The 17102-nt window shown below is 53.1% G+C and overlaps 1 long non-coding RNA gene across 1 annotated transcript; it reads right to left on the reverse strand.

Moving 5' to 3' along the window:
* Positions 1-9170: 9170 nt before the first annotated feature.
* LOC116273608 lies at positions 9171-16051 on the reverse strand. Its single transcript, XR_004181910.1, has 2 exons — positions 13660-16051; positions 9171-12068 (listed from the first exon to the last, which is right to left on the reverse strand). It is a non-coding gene; the product is annotated as an uncharacterized LOC116273608 (long non-coding RNA).
* Between the last annotated feature and the right edge of the window lie 1051 nt (positions 16052-17102).

The following is a 17102-nucleotide window of genomic DNA, read 5'->3' on the forward strand; positions in this document are numbered from 1 at the left end:
TTTTTTTGTTTGTTTGTTTTTTGTTTTTTTTTTTTTTTTTTTGAGACGGAGTCTCGCTCTGTCGCCCGGGCTGGAGTGCAGTGGCCGGATCTCAGCTCACTGCAAGCTCCGCCTCCCGGGTTCACGCCATTCTCCTGCCTCAGCCTCCCGAGTAGCTGGGACTACAGGCGCCCGCCACTTCGCCCGGCTAGTTTTTTGTATTTTTTAGTAGAGACGGGGTTTCACCGGGTTAGCCAGGATGGTCTCGATCTCCTGACCTTGTGATCCGCCCGTCTCGGCCTCCCAAAGTGCTGGGATTACAGGCTTGAGCCACCGCGCCCGGCCTGAGAAAATAATCTGAAATCTTGTGACCAAGAGTGTCCTAGGGCCACCAGGCCTGGCTTGGTTGTGGGGGACCCATCTGCCCTTGAGTGTACGCAGGGGTGCGTGGAGTGGAAGGGCTCTGGGGCAGGACCAGTTGCCCAGCAAGAGCCTCCTCGGTGTCCTCTGGGGTCTGGGCAGCATTATTATCACCCCCCTTTACAGCTGGGGGAACTCGGGCACAGAGCGGTCAGGAGCATACCTGAGATCACACCAAAGTGGGGGCCCTGGGATTTAAGAGCAACCCAGCGCCCGTCCCAAGGCTTTTCTTTTCTTTTTTTTTGAGATGGGGTCTTGCTCTGTTGCCCCTGCTGGAGTGCAGTGGTATGATCATAGCTCACTGCAGCCTCAACCTCTCAGGCTCAAGTTATCCTCCTGCCTCAGCCACCTAAGTAGCTGGGACTACAGGCATGTGCCACCACGCCCAGCTAATTTCTTTTTTGTTTAACCTTTGTTGCTCAGGTTGGTCTCAAACTCCTGGGCTCATGTCTTCCTGCCTCGGTCTCCCAGTGTGCTGGAATTACAGGTATGAGCTACTGTACTCAGCCCAAACCCAGGGCTCTTAACCACCCTACTATGCACTGTGCTGGCCCCCAGTCAAGGGAGAGAATTCACGTCAGGCAAAAATGTTTTACAGAGAGGCAGCTAAGTCTGTTCCACAATGGATGACACAGTCCCCCTCACAAACCACCCCACAGATCGAACCCCAAGGAACTCTGCTCCTACATGTGCCCATGGGGCAAGGGATGCAAAACACCAGGCAAAGGAGCTCAGAGGATGGCACTCTTCCAGAGAGCTGTGTGTCTCTGGGAAAACTAACACACCTCTCTGAGCCTGTTGCTACAGCTTTACCATCAGCGATGTGACTGCAGGTCTTCTCGGCTGCCTGTCAGCGGATGCACAGGCCTGTGCACAGGGCTCCACAGGGACCACGCCGACATCACCACACACCCACCCTCCTGCTCATAGGACAGCCCATTCACACCCGCTTCTCCACCAGCCACAGGCTTCTTGGGAGGACCAGACTCTTCTCCACGGACAAGCCACTGCCCCTTTGAGGGCCTCAACTTCCTTACCTATGAGATGAGGAAACAAATCTGCACTGAGGAAACAAATCTGCACTTCCCATGGGACTTGGGGGGTGAAAAGGTAACCTCCGTAAAGCGGCCCCTGGTGTGGGGAAGTCACCCAATAGATGACAGTCCCTCCCGCCTTCCCCCTAGGCCCAGAGCTCCGCAGAGTCCTCAGGCTGGTGTCCCTCCAGGCCAAAACGCTGCCACCCCCTGGCCAGTGCATTACAGGGTGGTGGGGAAGGGGGGCATCTGTGGAAGACAACACAGGACGTGGCCTGGGGTCCTGGGCAAGACCTCTGTGACCTCAGTTTCCCTGGATCTCTCCAGGTGTGACCTTGTAGACGGCCTCTGTTCTGGACTCACAGCTGCTGAGGACGGGGAAGAGGACACTGCAGGCATTCCTTCAGTCCCCTGGGGAGGTTCAGATGCTCAGACTCCCTGATACCACCTTTGCTGGGCAGAATAATGTCCCCAAGATGTCCGAGCCCTAATCCCTGGAACCTGGGAAAGTGTTACCGCACTAGACCAAAGGGACTTTGCAGGTGTGTGATTGAGTTAAAAATCTGCAGTGGGAGGGTAGCCTGGATTAGCCACGTGCACCCAGTCTAGTCACACGAAACCTTAAAAGCAGAGACTCCTTCCCTGCTGTGGTCAGAGACAGAACGAGGGGACGCTGCTGGCTTTAAAGATGGAAGAAGGGAGGAGGAGCCAAGGAGCAGGTGCCGCCAGAGGCCAGAAAAGGCAAGGTATGGATTTTTCCCCTGGAGTTCCAGGAGGAACTAGCCCTGCCAACACCTGGATTTTAGCCCTGGGAGCCCCACCTCAGACATCTGACCCCCTTGACTGTAAGGTAATAAATGTGTGTTGCTTAAGCCACTAAGTCAGCCAGAAGTTGTTACATGGCTGCCACAGGAAACTAACAGGCCCTCCCCTCTGGCCCGGACATGCCCAGCTGCCTGTGAAGGGGAAGAAGGACACAGGCCTCGTCGATGTGCTCACACACCTTGCTCCCCTGCTGGGCTGGTCCTGGGGCCGCAGACCTGATCCCTGCTCTCAGGAGCCTTCGCCAGCTGGGAGATGCCCGCAGAGCCTCCCCTCCTGCTGCTGCTGCCCCGTCCTCTCCTCTTCCTCCTGCTGCTGTTTGTTGAGTGCTCCCTGTGAGCAGGCACCAGGCTAGCGTCCTCCTCCCAACCCCGGCCTGACAGGCTCAGTGGTCAGGCCACCCGAGCAGCCACATGTGGACCCCCGAATCCTGCCCATGGTTTGGCAGGACAAAGGGTCTTTTCTGCTTCAGAGTCACAAATGTGTCCTCCTCACAATAAGGGCGGCAGGGAGTTTCCCTGGGCCAGTGCCTCAGCCCATTGAGCCTGGGGTCCTTGTCTGTACCTGGGGATGAAGGTAGCACCTCACAGATGGCGATCAACACAGCCAGTGCAGGGCAGGCAGTCAGCGCTCCAGACTCACTTCGAGTCTTTGCCTATGCTGCCAGTCAAGTCAGTTGTGGGAAAAGTCAGGTTTTCTCTTGAAAGTCAGGGCCGGGTGCGGTGGCTCATGCCTGTAATCCCAGCACTTTGGGAGGCTGAGGTGGATAAATCACAAGGTCAGGAGATCGAGACTATCCTGGCTAACATGGTAAAACGTGTCTCTACTAAAAATACAAAAAATTAGCCGGGCATGGTGGCACGTGCCTGCAGTCCCAGCTACTTCGGAGGCTGAGGCAGGAGAATCACTTGAACCCGGGAGGCAGAGGTTGCAGTGAGCTGAGGTAGTGCCACTGCACTCCAGCCCTGGATGACAGTAAGACTCTATCTCAAAAAAAAAAAAAAAAAGAAGAAAGAAAAAGAAAGATGCCAGGGCTGTGGTGTGGGATCATCACTGCATGAGGCATGGGGGCTGAGGTACTTGGTCTTCAGAGACCACCCCAAGAGGGTTCTGGAGCCAAAATGTCACCCCTAATGACTTAACTGGGAGTCCCACCGCTAAAGCTGGAGGTAATCAGCAAAGTGCAGACAAATGTTCTGGAAGTGTTGCCTATAATGGGGAAAACTGGAAATAACTGGGAAGAACCCAACGGCCTGATAATAAGGGTTAGTTAAGGACTTCTGTCCAGTGGAATGCTAAATAGTCATCAAAATTCATTTGCAGGACTGTATCTTCTGACTTAGGAAAACATTGTGATAAACTATTAATGAAACAAGCAGAAGATAAAATGATACACCTAATAAGATGCTAATTTTGCTTAAAATATGTTTTGACAGACTAGGTGCAGTGGCTCACATCTGTAATCCCAGTACTGTGGAAAGCTCAGGCAGGTGGATCACCTGAGGTCAGGAATTCGAGACCAGTCTGGCCAACATAGTGAAACCCATCTGCTAAAATACCACAAAAGTGTGAAGCGTGTGGTGAAACCTAGTCCAACCACCTGGGAGACTGGAGTCAGGAGGGTAGCCAGACCCCCAGGAAGGAGAGAGGTTGCAGTGGGCCGAGATTACACCCACTGCACTCAGTCTGGGCGACAGAACGAGACTCATCTCTGAAAAAAAAAAAAAGTTTGGCAGAACCTGGGTGGGGGCCTCAGTGGCTATCTCTGGAGATTGTAGTTTCCTGAGTGATTAAGAAAAATCTTTCTTTTGTGAGGACTCAAGTGTTTCTAAAATTGGCATTGGAACATCAATGATGAAAGAATGAGTAGGGTGGGAGTTGTACTCATGCTGGAAAATACTAACAACAGGTCCCTCCAGGCCTCAGCATGGCACAGGCCCGTGTGAGGGAGCAGGGCCTGGCTTGTGGAGTTTTGTGACCCATGCCTGCACGGGGCCTGGGCTTGGGAAGACCCTGCTGGAGGGCCCCAAGCTCATTTAATGCCTGCATCGTCACCATCTTGTAGCTCTCGGGCGTGCCAGGCAGGGCCTTACCCGGCTCCTGCAAACTCTATAGCCGATCCTGGCGAGGAACCCTGGGGCCTCAGAACACCTTGACCTTTCTCTCCAGTTTCCTGAATACAGCAGCCAGCTCTCTGGAGTAGGTTTATTTTCCATGCAGTGACTCCTTATATTTTGTCCAGGCTTTCCAAAATCAGGGGCCCAAGGACACTAACCTCGGAAAATCAAAGCATATATTGGCTGTCCCCTGGGACAGTGGCTGCCTTGTTAGGAAGTGGGTGTGGTCACCAGCACAGCCCTGGCATTGCTAAATGGGCTGTCGGCAAAAAGAGGAAACAGGGCTCTGTTCTGTAAAAACATGCATGAGCATTTGCAGTGCTTTTTCTGGAGACTGAAATCTTTCTGTACACCTCACCAAATTTTCAGAAATTTCTTATGAGGTATGTGTTTTCTCCAGTAAAACCAGGTGCCTCTGACTCAGGGGCACTGTCTGTGGACCTGCTCTGCATCTCTTTCTACCAGTTAAGGCTCAAGGATGCCTGGGTGACCCTGTCCTACAGCTTCTACAGCCACACTGCCAGATAGGTGGTGAGCTGCCTGTCTCTGGAGGCATTCAACAAAGACTGCACAGGAAACACCTTCTCTGGCATCAGCCTAGAGAAGCTCACCTGAGGGTGTCACTGCAAAGGGCATCTGGCAGCTTCTAAGGCAGGACCTTGTCATCTTACCTCTCTGTGCCTAGTACTCCATACAGGAGTATAGGTGTGGGGGAGGTGTTCAGTGAGTGTTTCCTTTAGGGTATGGAAACAAGCACCAGAAGGTGGTGAGGCAAGCGATGCAAAGTTGACATGAGATGCAGGAGAGAAATTCCTGAGCTGCCCAGAAGCAGGTGATGTGTGAGAGAAGCCAACAGCCACTGATGCTGAGTGCCTGCCGTGTGCTAGCGGAGTGCTCCATGTTCACAGGGATTGTCACCATTCTCCCAACAATGCAACTGAGATAGAACTCTTTTTTTACTCTTTTTTTTTTTTTTTTTTTTAGACAGAGTCTTGCTCTGTCACCCAGGCTGGAGTGCAGTGGCACAACCTCGGCTCACTGCAACCTCCGCCTCCCGGGTTCAAGCGATTCTCCTGCCTCAGGCTTCTGAGTAGCTGGGACTACAGGTGTGTGCCACCACACCTGGCTAATTGTTGTAGTTTTAGTAGAGACAGGGTTTCACCATGTTGGCCAGGCTGGTCTCGAACTCCTGACCTCATGATCTGTCTGCCTTGGCCTCCCAAAGTGCTGGGGTTACAGGTGTGAGTTCTGCCGGCTCTTATTAAGCTCCTTTTATGAATGAGGAAACTGAGGCCTAGAGAGGTGAGGTTACCCAGCTAGAATGAGGTAGCGCTGGCAGGCGGAGGCAGGCCTGCCTCAGTGCAGAACTGCCCTATAAGCCCAGGCTTTTCGACATGCTGCGGCTCCACTGCCTGGGACATGAAGAAAGTCCAAGTTCAGGTTCACTCTCTGCATCCTGTCTTTCCTTCATTATACCCTGATTGAATGGACATAAAAGCTCCCCCAAAGGGTTTGGGGATGGAGCAGGTCAGGTTCCTCATTTCAGGGAGATTTTAACTTTAAATGGGCTCAAGCAAGGGTTAGTTACCTGGACAGCTCATGCCTGTGGAGGCCGACCCTCCCCGTGGTGCTGGATCTGTAAGATACAAACTCTCCTGCCTCCCTGCTCCCCAGATCCACGGGGCCTCCTGCTCAAATCTCAGGCTGGGGCCAGGGTCACTAAGAAATCTGCCTTCCTTTGAACACTAACCAGTTCAGGCGTCCACAGGAGTTGCAAACTTGGGGTGGGGGCATGGGTTGGGTTCAATCCGACAGCGTTTCCTCTGTCCTGCAATGTGTTCAAATTTTGGACATTTCATGTACAAATCTGGATTTCTTCCGAAGTCAGAAGCTCGGACAGCCCCAGCCCTTATTCTCATGGTAGCAACAGGCTGGAGCTGACTGAGCACTCCGTCCCCTGCCATCACCGCAAACCCCTTCTGTGCCCCAGCTGACGCCTGCAGGCTGCCCTGTGACAGCCCTGCCGGAGAGTCCAGGGACACGGTGGGATGACCCGCTCAGGCTCTGGTTGGCCAGCCCTCTTGGCTTGGGTGCTCCCCTAAGGAGGACTTTGGGAACGTAGGCACCCGGGGATGGAGGCAAGTTAGCAATGGTCTCTGGAAGGCTGAGGACCTGGCCACCGCGGGTAGCAAGACCTGATAGGCGGTCCTTGCTGTGGTTGGGGGCACCTGATCAAACTGGGAGGCTTGTGGAGGCCCAGGCCCAGGACAGCTCTGTGAGTTTCCAGGGCTTTGCCACCGCCCACTGGTGGGGTAGGTTTCTACCCCAGGAGTGCCCCCCAGGGATCAGAACCCTCACGGGGACAGAGGCCTTGTCTCAGGCAGACAGAGGGGCATGCAGAGAAGCTAGCTGGAGGTATGGGCTGGGCCTGTCGCAGGCAGGAATTGGGGCGGCAGCAGAGTCCCCCACCTGCTCCCCAAGGAACAGGCCCTACAGGGCCCCAGCTTCTCCTCCTCCCCAGGCCCTATCCATGGCTGTCCTGTGACCCAGCACCTGCCAGGCTCACTTGGCACTGTGGTTGCCCCAAGCAGAGCCAACAGGACAGTTGGTGACCAGGGTGTCTTGCTCAGAAGGGTCACCCAGGACGGCTAAGAGAAGTCACTCAGAATGGTACGGAGGGTGGGGGGGATCAGGAGCAACTTCCATCTGAGCCCCAGGACCCAAGCATTGCAGCCGTGAGGGGCTTGCCTCCTTGTGCTGTCGGGGGTCCCTCATCCCACAGGCCCTCACCTCCTGTGGTGTCCCTGGGCAGCTTGACCTTGGAGGGTCAACACCTGAGGACCCGAGGGGCGTCCATGCCCCCTCCTCCTTCCCTCCAGCCAAAGGTGGGGGGCAAAGCGCAGGGAAGAAAACACCAGGAGAAAACCAGAGAGCTCTCCTTTCCCTTTTAGGAGCCCTGATGGCCGCAACCCAGAGCCCGAGGGGAGGGAAAATGTCGGGAACGATTCCCTTCCCAACTTTCCGAGTCTTTGTTTGGAAGGCTGGGGGCTGACTTCACCCGGCCGGGCCGCGGGCTCAGCCGTGCGCTCCCGTGCAGCGGCCGAGGAGCCCTGGCGCCCGCCGCCCCGGACACGCCCTCGTGGTCGAGCCACGGACCCCGACCCGGACCCCAGCGCCGCCGGGCGAGGGCGGGAGGGGTTGCGCTTACCAGATCGTCCCGAGCGCGCCGCGGTCCAGGCGGGCACAGCGACGGTCAAGTTCACGTCCGGCCCGCGGGCTGCCCGAGGTCCCCGGGCGCGGCTGGGGCAGCGGGAGGCGCGGGAGGCCGAGGTCCCGGGTGGCCGCCGCGGCCGCTCCCGAGACGCTGCTGTCACCCCGGCCGCGCCCCCCAACTTTCTGCACAGTCGCGGAGCTGGAAGTTTCCGGGCTTCGCGGACGCTGGGCTGGGTTTCAGCCGCGGCTCTGAGGTTGGCAACAAAGAGGGAAAGAAGGAGGAAAAGCAGGCCGGGGAGGGGAGGAAGAGAACCGCGCGGAGGCCGAGGCGCCGAGAGCCCCAGAACTTCCAATTCTACCCAGAAGCTTTTTTCGTTGTGTTTTTCTCTTAAGAGGTAAACAAGCAAGTCCCACGGCCCAGTCCTGCTGGGGCCTTCGCCAGTCAGCGCTCTGGGCTCATCTCCCGGCGCCTCCTGGGGCACCTGAGTGTTTGAAGCCCACTGCCAAGTGTTTGGACACAGGTTTTTTGCGGGGTGGTGAGGGTGGGCACAAGATGCTTCCTAAAAGGTTGTTGGCACGCAGACCATGGCCAGTGACGGAGCAGCAGGCAGGGGCTTGGAGGAACACGCTGTCTTTGTCTCGTCCCGAAAGCACCCGGCCGTGGGTCACCCGTGATCGTGGAGTGGAGGGACTGTTGTGACCCCTGGTGCTCCAGGAGAAGGGGTTCCACGCTGGGCCCTGGACCCAGGCCCACGGTGCCCTCAGCCGGCAGTTCTCCACCTTCGGGGATGATTTGCTGGCCTGGCCCAGCTCCCCAGCACCACCATTTTCTACCCTCTTCTCCCTGCCTGGCTTCAGACTCTCCGAGGCCAGGGTCCTGTGGAGACACCTGGGCTGGGGGAGGCAATTGAGTGGCCCCAGGCCTGGGAATCTGCAAAAGTGGCCAAGCCACCTCTCTCGAGACTGCAAGGGCCCTGGAGGCGCTGGGAGGCATAGATCTTCTGGCTGCCAGCTGGGCCTGAGGCCGTTGTCCGTCCTTCCTCGCCAGACGTGTTTATGGAGAAGACACTCGGGGCCAGGGCAGCTCCTCCAGAGCACTGTTTCAGGCTGGGGAGAATGGGGATTTGTTTTCTTGTTTTTTAAAGAAAAATGAACAAGGAGCCTGTTGGGGATTGGGGTGGGAGGAATATTTGTCCTTTGTCCCCAAAGGCCTGGAGAACCACACTCTTAAGTGGATATTTTCCCCTCAGACGACTTCTCAGACATGATCCTCTCTGAGGTTGGTCCCGGGCTTCCACATGTGATTCATGGAAGAGGCCTCACCCCAAGAGCCCCTGAGGGTACTGCCCACTCCCCTGGAAACTTCCAGAACCTGACGTGGGGCTGAGGACATAGAGGTGATGGGGGTGGGCTGGTGGGGCACTGGCGGGGACAATGCGTGGAGCCCTTGTTTTCAGAGCTGCAGATGCTTGTCAGCTGACGGTTCGTTTCCAGCATTCATAGCGGACCTCCTTTGGGGGAACGTTTACCTGCCAATGAACCCAAGATCCTTTCCCAGAGGCAGCAGGATGAAGTTTTCCTTGTCTTTTTTTTTTTTTTTAATTAATATATTTTATTTAAACCAATATATCCAAAATATTATCAGTTCAACATATGATCAAGATAAAGATTAATGAGATACTTTACATTTTCATAGTAAATCCTTTTTTAAAATTTTTGTGAGTACATAGTAGGTATAAACATTTAGGGATGAAGGTTCTTACTGTGTTTTCCTAGTAACAAGCACTGGCATCAGCTGTCATGATTTCTCCCCAAGGCCTAGGACGGTCAGCCTTGCACCCTCCACGGCAGAGTGACGGAAGCTCTATCGAGGTGTGGCACCAGCGTGTTGATATTTCCAGAGAATCTGCAGCCTCCCTGGTTTTTCACGAAAGCTCCTATGCAGGGCCTGGCCCTTTCCTGGGGAGGGAAGCCTGGCTGTGTCTCCCGCTGCATCCTCACCCGGAACTCCATTCCTGAGCTGCGACCGCTATTTTTCAGATTGGAAAATGCCTTGGGAATGGCTCATCTTCCTGCAGCTTAAGCCCATTTGTTTTCTGACTGGTGGTCACTGATGATTAGAGTGTGTCTCCAAGGGAACTGTCACCTTAGTTCTATCATACACCATCAATAACTTGTCCAGGGCTGACTTTGTGGGCCTTGTGGCCTACCCCGTGGTAGAGGGTCCGTGTGCAGAAGGGCCCTACACTCAATGTTTGGCTGTCCCCGATCTTAAAATTCTCAGTCATTCTTGAACAAGGGAACCCATATTTTCATTTTGTTCTGGGCTCTGAGAATTACATAACCAATCCTGACTTTGGCTGTTGGTCAACAGTGTCATAAGGTAAAATGAGGTAAAAATCTATGAGTTTTTTATATATATATATATATATATTTTTTTTTTAAGACAGAGTCTCACTCTGTCACCAGGATGGAGTGCAGTGACGCAGTGGCGCGATCTTGGTTCACTGCAACCTCCGCCTCCCGGGTTCAAGCGATTCTCCTGCCTCAGCGTCCCAAGTAGCTGGGACTACAGGTGCACACCACCATGCCCAGTTAATTTTTATATTTTTAGTAGAGTCAGGGTTTCACCATGTTGGCCAGGGTGGTCTCTATCTCCTGACCTTGTGATCCGCCCACCTTGGCCTCCCAAAGTGCTGGGATTACAGGCGTAAGCCAACACATCTGGCTGATTTTTATATTTTTTACTAAATTCTGTTTACAGAAATAATTCCATATTCTATGTAAGTAAGATACAAATACTTGAACTGAACATCATTGTATTTAGGGAAAATGTTCACCTTTAAGAGACAGGGGCTGGGTGTTGTGGCTCACGTCTATAATCCTGGCACTTTGGGAGGCTGAGGCTGGTGGATCACATGAGCCCAGGAATTCCAGACCAGCCTGGGCAACACAGTGAAACCCTGTCTCTGCAAAATATACAAAAATTAGCCAAGCATGGTGGTGTGCACCTGTAACTCCCAGCTACTCCAGAGGCTGAGGTGGGAGGACTGCTCAAGCCCGGGAGGTCAAGGCTACAGTGAGAGACCTTGTCTTAAATACAAACAGGCAGGAAGTCGTTATAAGCATAATACAATCCTGGGAGTTGGAGTCATCCCTGTCCAGCCTTGGCTCTGCCACGTGGGTGCTGAGTGCTGCCTCAGCGACCCGGCTGCCAGCTCCCACCTGCAGGGTGTTCTGAGGAGCCAGCATGCTGGGAGGGCCTAGCAGGAGATGTGGCATGAACCAGGTATTTGATAAATAGAAAGTGCCTTTGATTATCACATTTGACATGTAGGCTCAGGTGCACTTTATTTTTAATGTAAGTCTATTTTATCTCCTCCCATTATAAAAGCAATACACACTGTTATAGATGGTTTGGAAAATTCAGGAAAAAAAAAAAAAGGAAAAAGAAAACATTGTCTCCTAGGTCCTCTGCTCCAGAGCCTCCAGCCGTCACAGGACAGTGTATTTCTTTACAATTACAGAAATAGATACATGACTGTTAGATTTTAAAACTTTTTCTTTTACCTTGACTTATTTTTAAATGGAAACACTAGTGAGGCCCCACAGAACTGAGCAGAACTAATGACCCCCCATGTGGTGGAATAGTTCTGAGCTGGCCACACTTTGGATGCAGCCTTCCCCCGGCAACTCTAAACCCAGTCTCTGTGGCTGCCTGTTCACAGGGACCGTGGACTGTGATGTTTACAGTACGAAAGCACTGGGAGAGAACGCTACATCACAACGTGTCCTTAACCTGCTGCCGCCTCAGCTTTCCCATTTGTGACTTGGTTAAAAAATTTTTTTTGACAGTTTTAGGCTCTTATTTTAATTTCCACAGGCTGTTGTAGAATCTGCTCAGCCAGGGAGGGGAAAGGAGCCGGCAATCAGGTCTCCTCCTGGGCACCTTTGTGAGGCCAGCTGGCGAGAGTGGGGGGTGACACTGAGGTCCCAGCAGCTCCAAATGCAGGCAGAGCCCTGTCCTCAGAGAAGGTCACAGCCTAGCCAAGCCCAGCCAGGTGGATGGGCCCACGAATGCACAGGAACCTGGAACGGAGGATGAAGGCAGGAAGCAGAGTCTGTGACTCCCCAGCCCACTCTGCATTCGATCACTGGGGGCCCAGAAGCTTCAGGAAAGGTGCACAGGGCCACTGGGTCCCAGTACCCCAAACAGGAAGGTCTGGTCCAGGGACAGGGCTCCTCCTGACTCCCCTTTGCCACAAGCACCAGAAGTTCTGCAGTGCCCAGTGGGTATAGCAGTCCCCAAGAATGACCCAGCACTGAAGCTGAGCCAAAAAACTTGGGGAGTGAGCCACACCCCCTCACTCCCTCTTTGTCTGCTCCAGCCTTGCCAGGCGGTTGCTTTTCGTGGGAACCGGGATGTCCTCACCACCCTGTCCTGGGACCCAGCCCCATGTCTTATGTCTCTGGCCTGCTGCAGCTGGAAAAAAAAAAAAAAAAAAAAAGAGATATGTGTGTTCTTCTTTGTTTATAAAAAGAAAAGTGTTATCATATACATAACATATTATACTCCTGAATATATACAATTATTTGTCAATTAACAAAGAAGAAAAATATAGCAAGCAAAAAGGACTCCTCTTCCACAAAAAAAGTGTTCATTACAGAAAAAAAAAAAACCCTAAAAGGGTATTTAGAATTAAGAAAAAACTAAGAGAATATTTAGAATTGAAAACTAAAAAGAAAACAATTACCCATGAGGTAATTACTGAGTGCATTTGTTTGAAAGTCCTTCTGCTATATTTTCCAAACTGTATGTGTGCATATGTGCGCATGCATACGTGTGTGTGTGTGTGTACACATATCTATATGAATGGACCGTAAGTTATAAATACAAATATTCATGTATATATAATCATTAGATCATACTATAGGTTATTTTACAGTCTTTGTTGAATATGTTGTGAGCATTTTATGTCTATTATTTTCTACAAGATTTGAAAAATAAAATATAAATACCAGTTAATTTTTGAAATCCACCTTATTGAAGTCTAAGTTCCATGCAGCAAAATCCCTTTCACCTCTACTGTTTGATCAGAGTTTTGACAAATGTATGCAACCGTGTTACATATCCAAGATCAAGAAAGAAATATCACCACAAAACGTTCCCTGGAGCCCCTTGCAGGCAGTCTCTGACTCCCTGGCAGCCAGCAATCTGAATCTAACCACTGTAGATCAGTTTTAATTTATTTTTTTAAAAAATTTAAAACTCATGGAGTATGAACTCTTGCTCGGGATCCTGATATCTATGTTGTTGCGTCTATCAATGGCTCATTCCTTTTTACTGCTTTGTGATATTTTATCATACGCCTATTGATATTTGTTTACCCACTCATCTACCGATGGACAATTGAATTGTTTCTGTTGTTTCTTTGTTTGTTTTTTCAGACAGGGTCTCACTGTCACCCAGGCTGGAGTGCAGTGGTGCAAGGTTGGCTCACTGCAACCTCCGCCTCCCAGGCTCAAGTGATCCACCTCGGCCTCCCAAAGTGCTGAGATTACAGGCGTGAGCCACTGTGCCTGGCCTGTTTCTGATTTTTAAAAATGTCTGCTATTGTGACTAGAACTTTGTGACTGCCAATTAATGTTTACAGTGTTTTAATAAGCAATGTCACCAGCACGTGCTGTGAATGCCCACGCATGTGGGCACAGCCTGTGTGTTTCCCTCCTGGAGCACTTAAGATGCGGAAACCAAGGGCTAGGGGGTGAAGAAAGGAGCCAGAGGCCACACAGCTGGTTAGGAACAGACTGGGGGAACCCAACCTCTAAATCCCAGTATTCCAGGACAACATGCTGCCGCACTCTCACACACTTGCCTGTATTCAGAAATGCTTGTAATTTTCCCACACAGAGAAATTTCCATGAAAATCAAGTTGTGAGCTGAGAGATGAAAGGCAGCCTCATGTTCATTAGGCAGGCTTTGGTTTGGTTCGTCCACTGAGCTCAGGAGTGTGTGTGAATATCTCTGTTTTCATACACACACACGCACACACACACACGGTGCTCACACCCACCAAAACCAGTGGCGATGATCCAGTCCAGATCCTTTCTATACTGCCTTCAGCACATGAGGCCAGACTGACCCGGACAGGAGGCCCTGGCTTGGCTTCTGAGCATCCATTCAGCAGACTTGTCTTAAAGGATGTCTGATGATTTCCCCAAATCAAATCTCCCCTCAAGGACAAAGTTCAGGCTGCCGGGGAGATTCAAAGGGATGATCTGTCCGCAAGATGGCTGTTTCCAGAAAGGTGTCACAGCCGCCTGGGAGTGGCTGTGCTCAACAGAATGCAGGGGAAGAGGAGGTGCTCTTTGGAGTACGGGCACCCTGGGAGTCTGTAGAGGATTCTCGGGCCACTCTACAATAGCTCAGCATTGAAACAGAGACAATATTTGATTTTGCTCACTTATTAATTAGCTCCTAGTTATGTGTCCAATGGGGCATTTTCCATGATCTTATTTAATCCTAAATAACTACTGTTATCCTGCTTTTACAGATGAGAAATGTGAGGCCCAGAGAGGTTAAGAAACTTGCCCAAGGCCACACAGCAGTGGGTACTCAGTCCCAGAATGCCCATTCTTTGCAGACACAGGCTTCTCACCTGAGTTAGAGGTCTCTGCCCATTTGTGGCTAGCAGGCTCCAAAGAACACACGTTCACCTGGAGCTAGTTCGGGTAGAACCCTAAATGATTCCAGTGTGCTTGGAGGACACAAATGGTCCAGACCTCCACTTCCTGTTCAGGTCTCTGAGGGGCCTCCCTCCTCAGACCACACCCCACTGCCAAGCAGACCTCTAGCACTTGTCTTTGCCCCCATTCAAGGCGGCGAGTTGAGCAAAGAAGAATCACCTCCTCTCAGCCCTCTGTCTGCAGCCTCCCTGGTCTTGAAGTCAGCAGGCCTAAGGAGACCTGTGTCCATGGGAGATGAAACCAGGAGAGGAAGTGCCCATTCTCTCAGAAAACATGTGTTTTCTGTTTACAGAGGGGCCTGTCCAGTTCCCATGCTTTGTTCTTTAATATGGAGCCAAAAAAAAAATCAAATGTGCAGCTTCCGCTCTGAGGTACACTTGGAGGCTAGAAAGTCTGGACTGCTGCGGGCTCATTGTGCTGGGGTGCCCTGTCTGCTGCTGACGTCCAGCATCTACCTACCTGGAAAGCCAAGACTTTCGGCCTCTGCATTACAAGGGAGGGCGGGGTACAGAGGGGAGAGGCAGCCTCGGCACCCTGGGGGCTGGCTTGGCACTGCGTGAGCACTCTGGGGGCTGGCTTGGCACTGCGTGAGCACTCTGGGGGCTGGCTTGACACTGTGAGCCCCCTGGGTGTGTTCTGTCGTGCACTTGCAGCCCTGCCACCATAGGCCCAGCAGGCTTGGCGCTGCACACCGGCCATTCAGATCCTGGGCAGAGGGCATCCTTTCCCACCTCAAGCAAAGGGAGGCAGAGTATTGGGAGATCTGGGGTAACAGGTGGGTGGGAATTTCCAGGGAACTTGGGTCAAGCTCAGGGATGCTGAGCACCTTCAGAGTTGGGAGAGGGGCTTAGCTATGGGTAAGCGAGTCTTCCAACTCGAGGAGGCAGCAGTGAGCTAAGGTAACCAACGGAGCTGACAGGCAGCTACACCTATTGAAGGGAAACTATTATCACACGATGCCGGGTCTGCGCACAGGCTAACCGCTGAGATTCAGAATCAGGGATCTGGGTCCAAATCTAGGCTGTGCCCCTTTGCCCTCCAGGGCCTCTGGCAAGCTGCTTCTCTGACCTCAGCCCCTCATCTGTGAAAGGGGCTGGCATGCACGTTAATACAGCTGCCAGGATTACTGAGATAACACATTTACCGGTAAGTCCAGGATGGCCTGGCACGTGCTTTTCAATACACCGCAGCTGCCGTTGTCATCTCGTGGCTTTAGACTTCACCGAAGAGGCACTCTGGCTAGAAACAGTTCACCAGCTTAGGCTGTGACAGCCAGTAGAGAGGGGGTCCTACAATCCCTCCCACCCAGAGCAGACCCTGACTAGGACAGGAGGACGCCTCGCTAGGTCACACCTTCCTCCCTGTGCAAACGGGTGACATCAGTAACCGTGGTTGACAACGGAGCCTAAGGTTCTGATGTCACTTTTCTGCCCGGGTGGTGCGTCCAGCGCAGGCTGAGACGCGGGCTGGCCCCCGACCCAGTGCGCACAGGGTCAGCCCTGGCTCCGCGCCTCCGACCTCTCGGGGGCTGGCAGGGCCTGGCACGCGCGGCCCCTTTCATCTCCGCCTCCCGGCTGTCTGGCTTCGACGTCCCGCGCACCTGGGGCTGAACGGGGACAGCAAAAAACCATCGCAGGAAGCTCGCACAACCTCGTTTGGGATCAGCGCCCCTCCCGGGCGGAAGCCGCGGCGCCTTGGACTGGAAGGTCCCGCCCGCTCTTCCGTCCCGCCCCGGAAGCCAGGACGAGGGCGCGACGTGCGGCGCGGACGCAGTGCCGTAGCCAAAGGGGCGAGGCCTGGTGCGGCCGCGGGGCGGGGCCTTGGCGCGGCCTGTTCCGGAAGCCCAAGCGAGGGTGCGGCAGGCCGTGCTGACGTACGCCGCAGCCGAGGGGGCGGGGCCAAGTCTGGGGCCGGGCCTCTACGCGCCAAGGGCGGGGCCTCTGGGTGGCCGTCTCCTAGATCCCAGGCCGCGGGCTGTGCGGATGTTGCGTGGCTGTCGAGCGGGCGGGGCCTGGGCGGGGCCTCTGCGCGGCCCGCTCAGAAAGCTCAGGGTAAGGCTAGGCTGGCCGTGGCTGTGGGGCGGGGCCTACCTGGGCCGGGGCGGGGTCTGGGCGGTTCCTCCGTGCGGCTGCTGGCCGCGGGGCTGATTCCGAGCTTTCGCGCAAATTGGATCTCCACTTTAAAGTTTAACAACTTTTCCTGTATTTTTCCCCTCCCTAAACGAGGTAAAACCACCAGACGGTGGAGAATTTGTAAAACGTAGGCGAGTACAAAGAAAGAAAAGGAGAAACCTTTCCTAGTCACCAAGCAAAATATTGACCTGGAGTATTTTTTTATCTAAATATGTAGATATTTACATAATCGGGATAACATTGTATATACGCTTGTGGCTTATTGCATGAAATTTGGAAAATTGGTAAAAAATACAAAGAAGGCCGGGCGCGGTGGCTCAAGCCTGTAATCCCAGCACTTTGGGAGGCCGAGACGGGCGGATCACAAGGTCAGCAGATCGAGACCATCCTGGCGAACACGGTGAAACGCCGTCTCTACTAAAAATACAAAAAAAACTAGCCGGGCGAGGTGGCGGGCGCCTGTAGTCCCAGCTACTCGGGAGGCTGAGGCAGGAGAATGGCGTAAACCTGGGAGGCGGAGCTTGCAGTGAGCTGAGATTCGGCCACTGCACTCCAGCCTGGGCGACAGAGCGATACTCCGTCTCAAAAAGAAAAAAAAAAGAAAAAAAAAGAAAAAAAAGTAGCCTGAGATTCCCTCA

Source organism: Papio anubis, unplaced genomic scaffold (genome assembly GCF_008728515.1).
Source record: "Papio anubis isolate 15944 unplaced genomic scaffold, Panubis1.0 scaffold953, whole genome shotgun sequence".
Classification (NCBI taxonomy): domain Eukaryota; kingdom Metazoa; phylum Chordata; class Mammalia; order Primates; family Cercopithecidae; genus Papio; species Papio anubis.